At 42.9% G+C, this 20,013-nt stretch overlaps 1 long non-coding RNA gene across 1 annotated transcript; it reads left to right on the top strand.

Moving 5' to 3' along the window:
* Window positions 1-5,884: 5,884 nt before the first annotated feature.
* LOC107199897 lies at window positions 5,885-15,610 on the top strand. Its single transcript, XR_002001321.2, has 3 exons — window positions 5,885-7,764; window positions 8,437-8,494; window positions 12,901-15,610. It is a non-coding gene; the product is annotated as an uncharacterized LOC107199897 (long non-coding RNA).
* The last annotated feature ends 4,403 nt before the right edge of the window (window positions 15,611-20,013 follow it).

Genomic DNA, 20,013 nt, shown 5'->3' with positions numbered 1-20,013 from the left:
AACAAGAAAGCAACAGTTTGTCTAGGCTCTGCTTCCTGCTATTTTTGGTCAAGCTTCCCTTCCTCAGATAACACCCATCTTCATCCAGCTATCCAAAGCAATTTAGCAGGCTAATGAATAGCAGCAGCAGTTGCTGTGGGAAGACAGAGATATTTTTTTATTCCTCAAAATAGCTTTTTTATGAACTTGTGAATTATTTCCTTTTCCTTCTTTCTAAAACCTTGAACACTTCCTTAATTTTGGTTGCTGGAAAGCTGTCACTAAGCTCTTCTCATTGTCTAAGCAGAAGCAAACCAGAAGTTTCAGTATGCATGACCATCTCCCAGCCAGTGCCTGCCGTAAGCACACGGTTCTGGGATGGCTCCTCTGACAGTGAGACCCGGTCCTGGCAGGCAGTGACAGTGCTCAGGCTGCACACACCCCACTGTGTGACCCATTCAGCAGGTGAACTTTTTTACACGTGTCTGTTGTGACATGCAGGGCTTTCCACCATCCAAAGTGCCTGCAGCGAGTCTGCTAGCACAAAAACTTCTTCTTCAGAAGTGGATGCTTTATCTGGGGAAGACAACTAACATTGTCATCAAAAGCCCTGTCTGCCTTTTCATACAGTAAAAAGCCCTGAGCTTTCTCAATAAGTTTTCTTCAGTTTCTTTGAAAAAAACCCTTCCCTTCTCAAATGCAATCTTTCCATCCCTGCCCCTGCTGTCCCATTTAGTGTTGTAAAGTAAATTCAGCATCTGTTTAAATGGAGTTCAAAGTTTCTCAGCACTGTAAGTGAAACTGATTTTTTGCTCTGGCAAGGATAGCCTGGTCCAATGTGAGAAGGGAGGGGACAGAGGGAAAGATTTGGGTGATCCTGAAGTCAGATGTAATTCTGCCATTGCCAGTGCCATGCTGCAGTTGGGAGGACTGTCTTCATGAATCACAGGTAGCACAGAGAGGAACAACAGGCAAATAGAGAGAAACCTGAATAACCACATAATCCATTACTGCAGGCAGAAGATTTGTGGAAAAGTAGAACATTAATAGTATTAATCATTGTAGTTGCAGTGAGTGAGATTCGTCAGGAAAAATCACTCAGTTGATTGTTGCATCTTTCACCCACAGGATTTCAAAGCATCTACCAGAAAAATAAGAAAACCAAAACAAAACAAAAAGCAGCACACTAGCATAGCCACATGCACATCCCCCAATATTTAAATGGGTATGAGCCCCATATTAACACTTCCCACTTAGTATAAATATACATAAAATTGTGTGAACAAAAACTCAGTTCATTTACAAAGTCATGCTCTCAGAAAATGTAACATTCTATTTTAATCCAAATTTATTGTGGTTTTCTTTTCACACAGAGGCTGCAGCTCTAAAAACATCTTACAAGCACCCAAAAATCTCCACTATGTCTCTGTAAGGTCAGATATGGAGTGTGTAGGTGACGATTAGGTGTATAGAAAATGGACTGGATTGCCTGATTCTCAAAAGGTTGAGATCAGCAGTACAAAATCCATCTGTCAGGTGTCTGGTGGTGTTCCCCTGGGACTGGTACTGGGGACAACACTTTTTAATGTGTGTATTAAAGACTGGAACCTGTGGGTAATGCCAAATTGCAGGGGTGTGGTTAACATTCTGGAGGGCAAGGCTGCTATTTACAGGGACCCTGACAGTGGAGGCATGGACTGACAGGAGCCTCATGACAACCAGCAAAGGCAAATATAAAGTCCTGTTTTTGGGATGGAATAAATCTGTGCAACATCTCAATCTGGCCAATTGTCTAGGAGGGAGCTTTAAAGAAAGGGCTCTGGGTGTCCCTGTGTGCCTCAAGCAGGATGTGAGAGTAGCTCAGTTGGTCAGAGCACGGTGCTAATAACACCCAGGTTATGGTTTCCATCCCTGTATGGGCCATTCATTTAAAAGCTCAACTTGATGATCCTGCTGGGTCCCTTCCAACTCAGAATATTCTGTGATCTGTAATATGCTGGCAAAGACCAACCATATGTTGGGCTGTTAGCAGGAATCTAGCCAGCAGATCAAGAGTGGTTGGTCCTCTCTGGTATTCCACACTTGTGAATTCCGCAGCTGGGGTACTGTGTCTGCTCTGGAGTTCCCCAGTTCAAGAAGTTCACTGAGAAATTGGAGCAAGACCAGCAGAGAGTCACCAGGATAGTGAGGGGGCAAGAGCATATGGTGTTTGAAGAGAAGCAGCCAGAGCTGGTTTTGTCCAGTCCCATGAAGGAAGGCCAAGGGAGATGGTTTTGCTCTCCCCAGCTCAGTAACTTGAGTCAGACTCTTGTGTGTGGTGCACACTGGTAGGATAAAAGGCAGTGGGCACCAGCTGCAGCACAGGAAATTCATTCAGACGTTAGGAAGATCATTTTCACCATGAAGGGATTTCCTTACAGAACAGGCTGTCCAGAGAATCTGTGTCATTTCCAGACCTTCAACACTTGACTTACACAGTATTGGGCCATTTGATCTTGCTGGACTAATGTTTAACAGGAGGAGGGACAAGATGACTTCTAAGGTCTCTTCCAGTCTAAATGACCCCAATTCTAAAGGGAAGCACTGCTGAGGGGAAGTCCAGTCCCACTAAAATCTGTTGCTTCCATTATGAAACTTACTTGTTGAAGGGGATGTGAAATGAAAAACTCATGCCATCCCATGAGAACAGTTTAGATTTTAGAATTTTCAAATTATTTTAGTAGGCCAATATCAAGGTCTTTTTAAAGTTTTGTTTTGATTTTTTTGGTTCTCTAGGAAGACATGAGAAAAGATTAGATGTTTGGTAATCAAATAGTAACTAAGCCTTGAGCTCTTTCATCAAGAAAGGGTGCCCTGACCTTTAGGCCAGAAAGTGTTAGCCTCCCTCCTCTTTCCCTGGCACAGCATAGTCCATCTGGAAAAGTAGCTCTGGAAAGAGTAAGTGAGGTATTTTTACAGGGAAAATAATTCAGTTAGAAATTTTTGACCAGGTCTACATGGCCCCCACAGTGTAGGACCATCCAGCAACTTTAAAACAAAAAGTAAAGAAAGAGGTTCCTCACACTGCAATCACTGTAATTTCTGAAATAGAAGGACATTGTGAAGACAAAGAAGTTGGCCAGTATTTTGAGATTAACACCTCTGAAATGCAAAGTATGTCCCAAAATAGATTATAATCATAAATGATAGAGCTCTGCTTTTGTGTCTCCCACAGTAATGTTACATTTGATCTAAACAGGAACATCCCACAGAAAGAAAAAAAAAAGCAAGAATGAGCCCTCAGACTTTGAGCTCATGTGGTTGTCAGCGTCTTGTGATTGTGATGCTTTTGTGTGTGGCAAGAGGGGTGGTGGTAACCAGTTGTGGAACAGACTTCATGATCAACTACAAGATTAACATGTTTCAGTGACAGTGGCCTTTATCTTCCTTGCATCAGACAGTACAAAGAGATGTAAATCTGTCCTAAAATCTATCTGTCACATAAGATCTTTGTTTCCTGCTTCTTCATCACCTCTTTTGCCAGAGATGGTTAATTATGGATGGAAAATGGTCTCATCTGCCTGACAGTGTCCTAGACATCATCCTGTCAGCCAAGTCTGAAGAGGTGAATTTAGGGAAAAACTGGCCCTGATCATTCTCCTTCAGCTGAATCCAGACTGCATTCAGATGAACATTCGATATTTCATCTTTCCATTTTCATCTTCCACTGCAGACTTGAGTTCTTCCAAGTGGGCACTGCCTCTGCCTGGTTAACCACAGCAAGTTCCTAGCCCCTGCTCACTACTGCAATAGAGTAATACTTATCCCCAGCCATCCAGATGTGGGCATGCTCGTACTGTGATAATGGTGATAGCAAAATGAGAAGCAGGAGGAATTAATTTTTATGCTGTTGTTAGCTACAGGGCGTTTGGGGAGAGCACATGGAGCAGCAAAAGCCATGCTGCCATTTGTGTGTTAGCTATCAGTGTTAAACTACATTATCTGGAATGTTACAAACACTCTATTCAGTTCCCAAATTGGTTGGTGAATGCAGGGAAGATTCTGCTTGATGGATTTGATGGTCAAAAATTGATCATCCTAACTTTTAACTGGCTTGTACTTGGGTGAGGCCTAAGGATGCTTAAAGCTGCCTTTGGAGACCACGCACACATTTGGCGATCCCAAGGAACCCAAGAGAGCTTGGCTTCCCACAGACACTCTGGGAATCCCAGGGAGTCTTTTGTTACGATGTATTTGCTGGCTTGATTCTGGTTCTGTTCAAATATTGATCCTGGATCCTTGCTTTGATCCCTGTATCCCACTCCCCTTCCTGGTTCTTCATTTCTTGTCCCAGCCATTTGCACTGGCACAGTGCCACCCCCACCCCCTTTCTTGGGGTTATGGAAGGGGAGGGTGTCCCTGCTAGACTGCTAACAAAGTTTTACTCAAAAAATGCTTTACCACTTCCTAGCCAGGATGTATCTCCAGAGAAAAATGTCACTTTCCTCAATGGACCCACTGTGTTCAAGTCGGGCAAGAAAAGATTTAAATAGCTTTAGTAGAGTCTGTCTATGAAGCCTGTGAACTCTCAGGCCATGAGAGGAAGCTTTTAAAATGCTCTTCATATACAGGAAAGCCTTTTGTCTCCAAGAGTTCAACACAGGCCCCTGTCCCAGCCTCACAGTCCCGCTTCCCAGCAGGCTCCCATCCTTTACCCCTCTGCTCTCCACTGCTTGCTGGAAGTGAAAGATGCCACAGCAGGCGGTGCTGCAGCCCTCCAGGTTTGGAGAGGTTCTTATCTTGTTTACAGTCTCAGAGTACGGTTCATGGTCACAAAAGAAGCTTGCCCAGATCTGCCTGCTATGGCTGGCAACAGAAAATGTGCTGCCTGACGTGTTCAGAGTCAAGAGGGTTTCAGTTTTTTTCCATCACTCTGATATTTTCACTTTTTCTGTGAACAAATCTTCAGGTTTAGAAAGACATTGTGTGCGAGCTTATGCACAATTTGGCAGGGGGCTGTTAGTTGTTAGACTATTAGCTTTAATAAGTAGTTTTATGTCATAGTAATAAGACCAGTATTTCTGATAGCTTGTGACAACAGACCTAAGAAGTCTGATTCCCAGAATTAAGTAAAGGGATTTTTTACAGCTCAGAGACAAGGGAAAGGGTCAGGCACCCAGCTGCCATGGCATCTTACATTTCCACAGTCAGCTCTGCCACTGTGGTAATTGTCATCAGGAGCTAATGTCCCACACAGCTGTCCCCCATGGCCTCTTTTCACATCTCTGTAATCCTGGGGACTTCACAGGAGGAAAAAAATCAATGTGATACAATGAGGAGTAAGGCACAGTTGAAGATATTTGGGGTTTTTTAATTGTATTTTTAGATTATTCAGTCTTCAGCATTGGAGAAGATTGTTTATTAAATGTGTTTAACTTTGGAAGTTTCAGACTTGCAAATCACCCTATGGTATTCTTATAAATTTTATATCTGTAAGTAGATATACCTATATAACAATTCAAGACACAGATGGATGGTTTATACTTTTTGAGCTTTTGGATGGAAATAATCTTGAGCTATTCAAAATACTTGCACTTTTAAACACAAAAATGAGTAGATTATAGCATTCTAATATGTGGTCTTGTTTTTGGAAGATGAGTTGGAATGTTTTTAAGTTTGTAATTTTCCTTACTGTGCAAATCTTCCTAGAAGAAATGGTAGATTTAATCTTTTCAATAGAAGCTCTCAGGCTCGTGTCTGCCACAGGCTGTATCCTCACTTTAACAGTGTGTTGGAGCATTTATGAACAAAGTTATCAAAGCTCAAATATCTGATCAGTTCCAGAATAGACAGTCTGTGCTCAGGAACTCCAGCATCCACCCAATGCAACTTGCTTCTCCTTCCTCTGGATCAATAATAGCTAGTAGGGATGAAAGCAGCACATCGAACTCCTCCAGTGATACTGCTGATGCTTTCTGACAAGCTGTTGATTGAAAGGAGGGACCCCACAGGCACTTTCTGTTAAGAAGAAAAAGGTAACAGTAAACATTTTTCCAATGCAACCCCTTTAATTTACAAAGCATGTGCAGAAGTCTGTTTCTTTTAGAGCAGAAGAAATCAAATAGGAGTGACAGCATCTTGGAGCTGGGAACACATTATCTTTCAGCCAAAAGTCTCTAGAAGGGTGGGGGATTTTTCCTGCTCTGAAGACTTCTATTTTGTCTGCATATAGTTGTTAATTTTTTTTTTTTTCTCTGCTGTCTCTGCATGTCTTTAACATTCACAGAAACCACCAGAGATAGCAAAGGAGCCACTCTGCCTTTGCTGTGAGTCAAAATCTTTGTTGTTTGAGTGACTTGGTTCCAGAAGGAGGCTGAGCCTTCCTGTAGTAATGGGAAATGTCTGTGTCCAGCCCCTGACATTACATATCATCATAATAGCTCTGAAGGTCCAAGGACACAAACGGGGACAGGACTGCAGGTGAATTTTACATGAGACCAACCTATGTATGCACTTAAATCTATGCATAAATCTTTGGGAATCTGAGCTTGTATTACAGGTCTGAGACAAGCTGCAATTTTCATTGTACTGGCTAGAAACAATTGCTTTGAAATCAGTTTATTTTTCATGCATTAATTATAATAGCTTAAGGTAAGACACCCATGGACTACAGAGGGTCTGGTAAGGGGAGAGGTGATATACAGCAAGATAGGAAATAATGAGACTGTGAGGAATTAGGAGATGAAGGATGTGTGAAACATTGCAGGATGACTTGAAGCAAACATCTCTGCTTGATTTGCTGGTTTTTAGTAGCTAGTGGAGGTGAATACTATTCCCTAGGCTTATTTTTGGTAGGTCCCTCTTGAAAACTGCTGAGTGGTGAAGGGGTTAGTTGTTTTATGAAATGTGCTCTCTCGAGGATAGCTGGTTTAAAGGTTGTCTGGGCATTGGTCGTGGGCTTGCTTAGACACCACTGCACATCTAGCTAGTCTTCCTCGGGTTCTGCACTGGGCAAAGGAGTAATAGGAAGTCCAAAATATAGTCATGTGAATTTTCTTATGATTTAATACTTTTTTCTCGTTGTCCTCTCTGATTAACTTGTCCAGCCATCCACAAGTAATTTTCAGTATTTCTCTGGACGCAGGAAAAAACAGACAACCAATTCCCTTCAGATCAGTTTAGCTACGAGAGGGTGTGAGTGTGGTTGTGGAGGGTGTGGTGCACGCTCAAAGAAATCAGATATCTCCGGGGAACTAATTAGAGCTTTTAACTGTTGTTGCAATCTCTTCTATGGAAGAGAAGTTTTCACATGAATATTTCTTTCATTAGAGGTGAAATCAGATCCTCATCCCGCACTTGCTGTGTTTGGAGTGCTGCCAAAAAGCTCTTTTAAAAAGGCATTCCTACCGGAGTATGTCATGGGCTATTCTCTGCTCCCAGCTCAGATGGGGAACTGGAATGCAGACCTCCCAGTCACACACTAGTGGTGGCATTCGGGAGGCTCACGTTGCAATCTAGAGAAAATAAGCATCAAGGCAGAGGCAATACCACATGAAAATGACAGGGAGGAACAAGCAAAAGACATGTGCTGTCTGTAGGGAGCTCAGCAAATCCACAGCCCTCCAAACCTGCGTTTAACACGTCCGGTGCTTAAGTCAGTGTAACAACCAGCTGGGATTTACACACATGTACTTCTACTAAAAAGTTCTTTTGTAGCTTTTAAAGGCGGTATCTCCACAAGAGAGTGAGCTGCCTAAAGAGTAGAGTGAAAAGCAAGAGGAGAAGGAAACATCTGAGCTGAAAAAGGTGAGAGTCAGATCATGGAAAACTCTTTAAAAAGATGAGCACTAGATACAGAGTCCTCATTAATCTTGTGGTTAGCCCATCTTCCCTAGAAGGGATTACCCTTCTGTAAGGAGAAAGGGTAAATATATTTAGTCTGAGCTAGACATAATTTCATTTTAGATTCTCTGTTTCCCGGATTTATTTTAAACGAGTAGATGCCCCCTCCCCCTTCTCCCCCTTCCCCCCATAAATATTTCCTACTTTCTTTGGTGTCATGACAGATTTAAACTGGAATATCTTTCAGAGATCATGTGAAAATGGTTCTGTTTTTCCTGGGCAAGTGTCATGAATATCAATATACTAAATAGAACAGACTGTGACAATAAAAATGTTGATCTCTGTGGCTGCTGAAAGAGTGACATTAAGTGACTCTCACTGATATTTAATTTGCAAATTGAATTGCACTTATTGAGGGAGGGGAAAAGCTGCAACGCTCGTGTTGATGAGAAACTCTGCATTTGGAAACGCTCCTTATTAATGATTCAAAACATACAGTTCCTAGGAGCTGTAAACAAGTTCAGTATTCTGCACACTAATCCATAACCATTATCATATGTAGAGAACAAGAAGTTACTCATAAACAGATGTTCCCTTTGCCAAACCCATTTGTTTAATGCACATTTTACTTTCCAGGTCCTGGTTAGCAACTTTCTGTGGTGGGTAGATGACATGAAAGGATGGAAAAGCAGGGGTAAGTTTGCCTGCAAAGGAACAATGTTTTCATGACTGTTCTGAGTCTTTTCCATCTTGCCTTGTAGTGGAAGAGTTATTCATCTTGGACTTGCTCTCACTGCCCTGGAGGGCACTCAGCTTTATGCTTCCAGGCACTGTGAGGCAGAGGGAGATGCCAAACGTGTTCTGTTACCAGAGAGCTGTGTCATTAAGTGTGCTCTCTGCTCTGACTGGGAATGAAGCCTGGCATTCACAAATGCTTATGCCCAGAGAAGGCAATTATCTTGCCATAAGTTATAGGTGAGCTTTAAGAAAAAGGTATGCCAAAAGCAAGGGTGGAGGAAGAATTACTGCTCAAAGCATAACTAATTTCTAAGTTAGTTCTTGTTTCTCAGGGCCTAGTTCAGCCCAGATGTTGAGTGTCTGGTGATCCCACCACCTTTCTGAGCAACCTGTTCCCCTGGCTAAGTACTCCCATGAAATTCCTTTCTATATGTCCAGCTGGAATTTTTCTCCTTTTGCTTTGCACATCCAATAAGCACATAACTCAGTCTTTCCTGTAACTCCCCATACAGAAGATGTATGCACTGTACAGACCTTCCCTCAACCTTCTCCTCTCCAGGTTAAAAAATCCAGTTTTCTCAGTCCCTGCTCCCACAGTGGGTGCTGCATCACCACGACCATCTTGGTGACCCTCTACTGGACACTCCAGTTTGTCAATGTTCTCCTAGGAGCCCCAAACTGGATACAGTAGTCCAAATGCAGTCTCATGAGTACTAAACAGCTCTTTACATCCATCCTAACAAAGAAAAGACTGTCATGAACTAAAAACCTGGACAGGCTCTGCTGAGATCTCTCAGAACTCTGTCACTGCAATTACTTAAAGGGGGTTTCTCAAAGATATTTAAAGAAAGAACAAGAGACAATGGGCAGAAACTGAAATACAGGAAATTCCATTTAAATGTATGAAAAAAAGCTCTTGCTGTGAATGTGATCTAACACTGGAACAGTTTGTTAGAGAGGTTGTTAAGTTTCCATCCTTGGAGATACCCAAAACAGAAATGAACACAGCCCTGAGCAACCTGCTGTGCCTGATCTTCCTTTGAGCAGGGGTGGGTTGATGGAATATCTTCTATCCTTAAACATTCTCTGATTCTGTGAACTGTTAAGTGAGATTAAAGCTACATGTTTAAGGCAGGTTCTAGGATGGTCCACATTTGAATCTTTATCAACATGAGATGCAGAGACACAAATAAAAGATGGTTTAAAAAAGAAAACAAACCAAACCTAGTCATAGAACCCACAAAAAGATATTACTCTGGAGTTGGTGATGTGTGGCACACAGAACCTGATTCAGATGTTACTGGGAGAGCAATTCTGTGTCAGTAATCACAGCAGAGTTAGGGCAGTGTTGCAGGACAGAGCAACCCAAGAAAATTCAGCATATGGATGTTCATTTTCAAGAGAGGTTTATCAATATGAGATTAAAATAAAATAAAAAAAAATAAAAAATGAAAGAAAGGAAGCAAGTCTTAAACAGAGCAGTCCAAAAGCCAGAAGGTAGCCTGGGTGCTGTTAAAAAAATACAGTATTAAAACCTCAGGTAAAAAATTTGACATAATTTGAAAAGAAAACAATGTGATCCAAAAAGGCCATTTCACAGCTCAATAGGTACATTAAGGATGCTATCACAAGCAATAAATTAATGTTTAAAAAATGGGAAGCTTACCCAAATTAGGAGAACAGGAAAGCTCATAAAATAAGGCAAGTCAACCATAAGGCTAAAAAATAATGTGAGTTGAGCCTTGCAGAGACTGATAGTAAATAGTTCTTTATATAGCAAAGGCAGGAAGCCAACTAGTTGGAGGACAAATATGTAAAAGGACACTTGGGGAAGACAGAAAAACAGCAGAAATTCTCACTGGGTTTAATGTTCCAATCTTTCCTACTGAAGACATGAGAGAAAGCCCCAAACCTAGCATTTTCTGGATAGCAATTCTTCAGATGAGTTAGTGCAACCTGAACTGAATTCACAGGAAAGAATAGACCAAACAGATTAGGTGCAGGTCAGTAAACCAGTAGGACCAGGCATCTCTTACAGAATATTTCACGTGTGAAGCTGCAGAACTGGTGGCCCAAGATGTGTAAACTGCCATTACGAGTGGCCTCTGTGCCAGAGAAGGAGGAGGGCAGAATTGCCACTGTAGCCCCCCAGCTACAGGGGTCTTGAGAAATAGCCAGCCAAAGAGTTTGACTTCCATCCCTTCTACAACAGCAGAGCCAAAAAAACATGTACACACAGGGAAGTGTGATGTCAAGGGAAGCAGTCAACATGATTTCTGTAAGGGAGAGCCTTGCAACCAGTCTGCTGGAAGTCCACAGGGGTGGTAACAAGAATGTAGAGATACTGGACATATTGTATTTAGATTTTCAGGTAGCTTTTGACAGTTTCTCAGCAAAGGCTATAAAGATACTAAGTCATCACAGACTGAATGAAAAGTCCTTTTGTGATATGAAAATGTAAAGTTAAGGGCTCAACTGTAACTTCTTTTAGAATGGAAAAGCAGTGGCAACAGAACCTCTAGAAGTCACTCTGGAATTACTTAACATCCTCACCAGCAGCCTGGAGCAGTGGTGTGTGTCTGGCATGCCCAGATTTGCAGTCAATGGCAAGCTCATTTGTCTGGTCAAGTGCTGAGCTGCATGTGAAGAGCTCCAGAAGTACTTAACAAAGCCAAGGGGGGAGGCAGAAGGGTGACACATGAGCTTCAGTGTTCACCAAGGTGATGTCTTGAGTAGAATTATTTGCAGAATAATCTGAATCATGTTTACATGGCTCTGAACTCACAGCTGGCAGCCACAACTTAAGCAAATGCTGTTGGAGTCACCATGGACTATTCTCTTAAAACCTCAGCTCAGTGTGCCACGGCAGCCAGAAAGCCAGGAAAATGGTGAGCATCCTCAGGGAGTCTCTTCCAGCTTGGTGCACCCACATTTGGGGTAGCGTGTGTGGCTCTGGTCTCTGCATCACTAGAATAGAGAGGGTTAGAGATGGGCAACCTAAAAGGACAAAGGGATCAGCTTCCTCAAGAGGAAAACCTGGAAAGCCAGGATTGCTCACATTAGAGAGGAGATGGGTGTGGCATGATCACAACTTTTTAATGAACTTCTCTTTCAAAGAACAGAGGTGGGTATGAAATCTGGTCACCTGGAAGCGAGGGAGTAACTTGCTTAAAAGAAAAGCATTTGTTTCCAGAAAACCAAAGGCCTTGTCAATGGTGTTGGTAATACCACAAAGCAACCAGGATTGTTCCTCTGATCTCCTCATGCCCTGTGCCCAGCAGGCTCTGCAGATGGCTAGGCAATGTCCTGTGTTGTACAGGAAGTCAAATTTTTGCTTTGTCAGTCATGAGCCAGTGGCTGATCCAATCCGTGGGTGGGCAGTGCTGCTGGAGCTTTTATTTGAGAAGGAGCAGAGGTCCTGAGATCAGCAACAGGGCTGAGGTATTTCCACATGAGCCACACATTTGCTCCATTCTTCTGGCCAACTTGTTTGAGTGTCTTTTTCCATTATGTGGTTTGCGGTTGTGTCCCAAAGGAAAAGAAATTATATGTGTGCCCTTTATGCTCTTCATAGTATATTAAAAAGGGGGGGGGGGGGTGTGGAATTCTTTGTTTTGAGTTTCCTTCCAAACAGGATTTTTTTGCTTGTCTTAGGATTTTTTTTGCCTTAATTTGTTTCACTGGGTAATGTCATCATTCATCTTTCCTGTTTTTGCTGTAGAGCTTCTTAGATGGTTCACAGATGTGCACTGGAAATTAAAAGGTGGCATGCTGAATCCTGAACACAAATAATCTTCATTTGTAACTTGAGCTGTTACTGCTCACAAAAGAAGACAGAAAAGAGATTCCACTTGATCTGGCTTCCTTGGTTTCTCTTTTCCCTGGAATTTTAAAAAACTGCCTCCCAAGACTTGCGCAAGAACCAAAACAGTTTTTTTTTTTACAATAACATCACAGCTCAGTTGGCAACCTTCCCCAAAACAAGTCTTTCCTCATCCCATAGCTCCTTCAGGCCTTTGCTAAATGTAATGGAACTTTCTAATCAACAAGGCTGTGCTTTTTCTTTTCCTTCATTTCTTCCCACTTAAAGCAGTTTGTTGTCCTGTTCAACTGTCTATTTATATTATTTACTGTAAAAAGCCAGGCTGATCTGTGGACACATTTCTCTGGTTCTCCCTATCAGCTGTTTATTTCAAGATCCCCTTTATATCTATTTTCCCACACAAACATGTACTTGAGCTCATAGACGTGACTCCCTCTCAACCTTCCAGGTCTAAACAGAGAAGTTTCCGACTTGTCTGCTCCACATGCTGAACATCTTTGGAGATGGACCCTTCCTAATTTTGCATCTTTCTGTTTCAGACAGGACATTTTCTTCCTAGAGGAAAGATATGACTCTTGAGGCCCACAGTGACAGCCCTATACCATCTGGCCCTGTAAAATATTATTCCCAGCTATTTCTAGTGTGTGTAACATCATATTTTCTTCATAACATGTGATAAAAAAATACTTGGTTGGAACGTGAACTATTCAATGGAGATGGTGGCAGACATCCCCATGCCTGCTGTCCCAATGAACATTAAAGTTGATTGTGTTCCTGCAGAGAAGCTGCATGACAATTCAGCAGAGAAAGGTGGCTGAGCATCAAGCATACCAGGCATCTCTGGAAATTATATCATGTTGTTTTCATTAGTTTCCAATCTTGGTAAACTGGGATTGACTAAATGCTCTGAGGGAGTTCAAAATGAGAACAGCTGAATCACAGCAGACTCACTGGAGTGATCGAAGGCAACAGCAAGCAGAAATTTGCGTGAGTCATCGTAAAGAAGAGGCCAGAGAAAAGGGTGGGTGTGCTTTGTACTAAAGTACATAGCTCTTCTGGGAACATGAGCTTCTCAGGAGCTTCTGCTTTTCTATTCTGGTGTAAATCCAAAGGGAATCTACTATTTTCTATGAATTGCTCTAGATAAGGATGAGTTCTGCTGGAAACAAGAGGTACAGCCCAAGTTCTTACACCCATTCTGTCCTTCAATTCAGCTGTTTTTCACCTGCTGCAGATCTGTGTAAGTGGGACGGCATCACTCCAGAACAAAGGCCCAGGGCAGGGAAAAAAATGTACCCAGAGACATGACAAGACCATTGCCTTAGCTTCTACCACTGTGATATTCCAAAAGTGTAAAGAAGAGGATCTACTCATTTTGGGCAGAGGCCAGGAGCACAGTGCCTCCCACAACGGGGCCATTCCCTGCCCTCACATTGCACAGCCTTCCTTCCACACCCTGTCTGACCAGTTGTGGCACTCACCCTGCTACACCTCCCACAGCTGCCATTGCTGGCAGGAAAGGGGACTGCCAAGAGGGAGTTGACTTGGTAGGTGGATTAATGGATTTTTTTCCTACTTTTTCTTTGTGTAGACTGAGGGATTGGCAATGCCACAAAGAGAGCTGGTCTGAATCCCACAAAACAGTGTCTCAGCACCTTCACATTTTGACAGTAGCCCCACAGCCTTTGTAAAACTGTGTTGTCTACTTTACAGTAACTATTTGCTTGCTGAATACAGCCACCACCAAGCCTTTGCTTGAAATCCTTGAAGGAAATTAGTTGTCCCATCCTCTGTATCCCTTGGTTGTTTCTAGAAGGGTGTGTGTGGTACCCTGCTATTCTCAAACTAATTAATAGCTCCTGCTGCTCACCTCTGGTGGAGACAGCATGCTGACACTGCTCCCAAATGTCCTTCTGTTGGAATCATCTGGGTGAAATGACTCACTTTAAATAATCTGTCATCTTGATAATTTGTGTCCTTTTAACCCCAGAAGATTTGGGATGAATACCTGCCCTGGTAATCTGCCAGCACACAGGGGCTGAGCCCCTGAGTGCTCACTCACACACTCCCTGCTGCTGAGCACCTGGCAGCATGTTGAGGGACTCCTTCAGTGACTCCAAAGGCCTCCTCTGACCAGGCTCCTGCGGAATTTTCCACTTAGGGCACTCCTCTACAAGGTATCATGCTTCCACAGCATGGTCCAAGCAGGGATCTCAAAGCTCTGTATAGATAGAAATCAGCACCATCTCAACAGTGACCTTCCCAGCCCCAGCTTGGAAGCCACAGGACCCCCAGCTGCTCCCATAACTCACCTCCCCTCTGCCTTTCTCTGTCTTCCCATGTTTATTCCTTTTGGTGTTCTTTTTGCCAGAGGAAGAGTGCCAGCACGATCACAAACTTGTCTTCCCTGTGGCCAGGCACCTCCACATTCAAAGGAAGTAAACTGTGCTAATGTTTACAAGAAATATTTTAATTCCAATGTGTGAAACCATCCTCTTGACAACATCTTTCTGTGGCTAAGCATTAAAATGTTTATTCAGACTGGGCCAAGATCTATTTCAAGTCAAAACCCCAGAGTCAGACATTCCTGCATTCTCCAACAGCATTCCCTCAAGCTGACTGTGACAGGGCAAAGCTGGCTGTTGTCTGGGGACAGAAATTCTCTCCTGCTCATGCATTGTCCCCTTGCTTCTGAAAAGTGCTGCACAGTCACAGTAAGTGATGGCTCACTAGATAAGAAGCTGCTCTGCATGTGAATGAGTGTCCAGCACTTTCAGGAAACTGTGAGATGGGCAGTTCCCCTTTTTAATGCTCTTTGATGACCAATAAAAATGTCAAAATATGTGCACCAGCTGCCTTCAGCTAAGCATTGGATTTACCTGCATATTCCCACCAATCTTCAAGTGCAGAAAATTATCTCATGAAAGTTTACTTCATTTCTAGTTGAGCTGTTTCTAAATGTGAAAAATCTAGTGTCTAATGATGTATGAGCTGGATTTTTTTCAGTTTTGGTTTGTTGTGTGGTTTTGTTGGTGTTTTTTTTAACCACATTATTAGATTTCTCCCAGAAAGTTTCTCTTTGTGGTCTTATGGTATGGATAATTTTCTGGGTATTATGGTATGTGTCTTCCCAGATGAGTCTAGGGAATAAAATCACATGAACAAACAGAAGTATAATTACATATTCCTGCACCTTCTATATATATGTAAGCATTTGATGTGTGTATAAAAATATGAGGCTTGCATTGATAAATGTGATTCTCTGCAGAGAGACACTGTGGCAACAAATATGTGTATGTCTACCTGTGTATATCATGCCTTCCTTTTCCAGAGTGTGGTATTACTAAATTGGGAAACTAAAAAATAAGAAGAAATGATCACACTTCCTTTAAAATGGTAAGATTTTGAACCATCAATATATAGTGGATTCTCTGCCTTTCAGTCTTCGGGTTCTGCTCTAGGAGATACTTTCAAGCTTAAAAGAAAAGCATAGTTGAGATTCCTATATAATCAAACCAGGGCTTGAAAAGGCACCATTTGTCGTGAGCCGCACACTGAATCTGTGAGCACTGGCAGCAGTGTCAGTATTACAATTAAGAATAACATTTTTTCCAGATAGGATAAACACCATTTGTCACTTCATAAGCTTTTGGATGTGAGAATGGAACTATGACTGTTTCCTTTTCTCATCCAGATGCAGATGATGTTGCTTTGTTTTCTGACAATATATTAGTAGACATCATTAAATGAAATTTAAAGCCTCCTCTCTTTCAGTTCCCCTCCTTATTCCCCAATTCTGACACTGTTTTCTTGATCACTGATACAGAAGCCATATAAGTGCTTTATTACTGATTGGCCGTATCACTTCATAGTCAAAATGTGCTATACCAGAAAGGAAGATCCAAAAAAGGATGACAAAGTAGTGTGTGGGAATATGTGAAATTGTTAATATCTGTACTGGAAAAATCTGGTATTGATTATGGAGGTACATTTCAGAATTGCAAGTCTAGGGTTAGTTTGACAGAGGTAAATTTGTAGCTAAATTGGATGCCTGGGTATCTTTTTGTTATGACAGTTGCACCCTGTACAGAAATGTCAATAAAGCTGTTAGCTATCCATTTCATATGTCAGCAAACAGGAGAGAGATGTGTGTGACCACATCCAGAGGTGCAGCTGGGAATGTTTACTGCAGCACTGCAGAGAAGAGGAAACTAGAAAGGATCCTAGCCAGGATTTCCAGCTATTCCCAATGTAATATTCATCCAGGAAATCTGTGTGAGTCCTGGGTGTATAACAATTCTGAACACCTCTGAAAATCCTTCAGCCAAAAGAAGCATGCTACTAAGTGAAGCACAACTGCAGGGTGCTGGATGGACCATAGGTTTTTTCAACAAAGTTAAAAAGGGATTTTTAATGACCACAGATAATTAGCATCCGGGTAATGCCTCTTGCTGCTGAGATGTCATAACAAGGTATTTCCTAAAGGACACAGAGGAAAATCAGACAAAAAAATGGCCAGCAGCACACCTTGTAATTCTTATGTACTTCTTTCTGAAATCTTTCTCTTGCTCTGATATGCCCAGCTCTGAGCCATGGGGGTATCTCCTTGAGGGATTTTGCCTCCTTGAGTGACTATCAGTGTTCTGCTTGCTGGTGTGCTCTGCTCCTGCCTGGGCTTTGGACACTGACAAGTTATAATCCTTCCAACTGTTTTTCTCTTTTATTGGTCTGAATTTTGATTTTTTATATTTTTTTCGCCTGGCAGTGCCCTCCAAAGTGTTGAGAGGCAGCCTGGATGCAGATGTTCAGTCCAGAAGCCTCTCCCCATTACAAAGCCAAAGAAAATTTAGATTCCTTTGCAGACTCATCACAAGAGAGACACAGCTCCCCTCTGCACACCCCTGTCCTCACCTTGGCAATAGTGGTGCCCATGTTTGGGGAGGGAAGCATGGGTGGGCTGTTCCCTCTGCTCTCCATGGAGGAGACTGTCCTTCCTGGGCCCTGAGTCGATGCCTGTGTTAGCCTGCACTCAATTCTCAGTGGAGAGCAAGAGCAGCACAACAATGAGATTCACCTTGTTCACCAGAAACAACCCACCAAAAAGGAATGTTAACTTAAAGGGAGACACTGTATTTACAGTTCTTGAGAGACAGCACCCTACAGCTACCACTAGGAACAAAGCAGTGACTTAGTGGGGGACAAAAGCTTCACATACAAGAAGATGAGATGAAGCTTGTTAGAAACTGCAAAGTGACATAACCTAAAAAACTAAAGCAAGTGCTGAACAGCCTCAGCTTAATTCTGTGTGCTGCCATAGCCTTTCCCCACATCACTGACATGATGCCTTCACGAAGGCCAGGTACACTGTGATGGGCCATGAGTGACACAGGTGCTGTGCCCAAGCTTTACTCCATTGTTCAAGGCCTGGTTTCCTGCCCCATGGGCAGCCCCAGCCTGGCTGTCTTCTCCCACGTGAGAAACAGTGCACTGAGGCAAAGGGCCCTCCTTTGTCCCCCTTATGGCATCCCAGTTCTGGGGAGAATGAGGACCACCCAGAAGGATGGGCCTTTCCTCTGTTCATAAAATACCTTATTTATAACCTTAACAGCCTGGACACTTGGCATCTCCACTGTCTTTGATCCTCTGCCTGCAGTTTCCAGCCTGGGAAGGATGGAAATTTCATGACAGACCCCCTCCATTTAAGAACTTGCCTGCCTTGGGGTTGAGTCACGCCTGATGAGATGATTTGCAAAGCAAAGCCTCCCTGACCTGAGCTCACTGAGCTCTGGGTGCTGCCTTGCCAGACTGCCTGTCCTCCCAGGGCTGTGAGGGGAACGCTTGCAGGCACCAGCTGGTTCACAATGCACAAGCTCAGAAGCATCAGAAAAAGCGTTTGACCTTTGTGTGTCAAGTGTGCTAGAAATGGATCAGTGTGAGGCAGCGAGAGGCACAGGTGCCTTTTGAGCAGGAGAAAAAAGGAACTTGGCAAGTCTTTTGATGTGTCTCAGTAAGCAAGCAGCAACACCAACAAAGACAGGAAAAGATTTAGAAAAGCATACTTGTAATAGCTGAACACAAAACTGTCCAAAAGTGACAATTTGATAGCTTCAATTTGTCTTGTGTTGTGCCTGACTTGCTGTCATTTCTCATAATACGAAAGCTAGAAAATAAGACACAGTCAAAATGTTCTGGAGAGGTAATGGGTGCTTTGTTTCCTAGGCTAACATCCTGCCTCAGGTGAACTTTCTCCATTCTACAGACAAAGGTGGGAGGTGTCCATAGGCCTCCAGATGGGGATGATTTAGGCTGTATTTTTCAGAGCTACTCTAAGTGAGGGGAGAGACAGGGATATGAAAACAATCCTCCCCTTTTTCCTTTCTGCTTGCCCTCCTACAGCGAAAAATCTCCACTTCCTATGACCCTGGTCTGGGAAGCTCAGGTGTTTAACCAACAAAGTCAAGCAAAGCAGAAACCGAAACAAGGACTGTGACTAATTAAGATTTTTGTGATTATTAAGATCTTATGAGCACATTCAGATTAAAGTTCCTGGGAAGATAATACAAAAATCTTAAGTAGTTGTAAAGTGGTTCTTTTCACCAACTTTAAATCAGGGTACCACATAATAACTCACAGCTGTGCATATTTGATCTCCATCTAGCATCAGTTCATGCATTATTTACATCCTTATTACTGGTAGGGGAGTTGACCAGAAATTATGGGAATATCTGTTACCCCTGATGGGAGGCAAGCATTTTGCATAGGTCACACTTGTGGTTGGGCATGGCCCAGAAATGCAGGGGTAGAGAAGGTAGAAAAGCAACTGTGTTCAGAGAAACTGGAACTCCTTAGAAATCAGATAAAAGGGAAGAGAAAGTATGTTTTGGAGTATGAGCAGGCACTCAGTGGATGGGAAAAAGAAGAAAACTTGTTCACTTTGCCTCTATCCAGAGCTGCAGTAATGAGCAGTTGAAAGGAGGAGAGGCATGAGTGGAGAGAATTAGCAATGCATGAAGCACCAGCACGTTTCAGAAAGTGAGCTGAAGTCCTTGTTAGTAGTGTCCTTTGACTGACACTTGATGGCCTGTGCTGAAGGTAAGGGGTCAGGCAGGTTTCTTGGCCACTAACCCAGGCAGGGGGCTGCTTCCTGGCTTGGAGATGTCTAATAAGGCACAAAGGGCTTTGGCACTCCCCTAAAAGAAGTGGTGAGGCACACCACACCCTGTGGTGACCAGGCAGTCTCCTGCCATCAGGAATCCCAGGACTGCTGTCATGTAGCCTGGCTGTGGAGGTGACTGGTGACAGCTTTTTTATGGATGACTGCCCATGGGGAAATGGATGGACACCACCAATTACACTTCTGCAGAGCACCTGACAGCTGAAAACTGCCTTCTTTCCAGTGAGTTCTAGGAAAAAAAAAACATTAAAAGCTGTGTTTTCTATATCTGAAAACCATTTTGGCTTCATGCTATCCCATAGGCACTCTGGAAAAAACTGCTTCTGCTGTCTTTACGTAAATGCTCCAAAATCCTTGCTGGACAGGAGGGAAAACTTCCAGACAGGCTGCCAGGCAGAATGGTTTGGCTCTACTGCTGTCTCATTGTTATTCACAGAAGTATATTCCAGGACCACATCCAGCTGCAGGCAGAAGCAGG

This window comes from Parus major, chromosome 2 (assembly GCF_001522545.3).
Source record: "Parus major isolate Abel chromosome 2, Parus_major1.1, whole genome shotgun sequence".
Classification (NCBI taxonomy): Eukaryota; Metazoa; Chordata; class Aves; order Passeriformes; family Paridae; genus Parus; species Parus major.
This window is presented reverse-complemented; position numbering and strand designations above follow the sequence as displayed.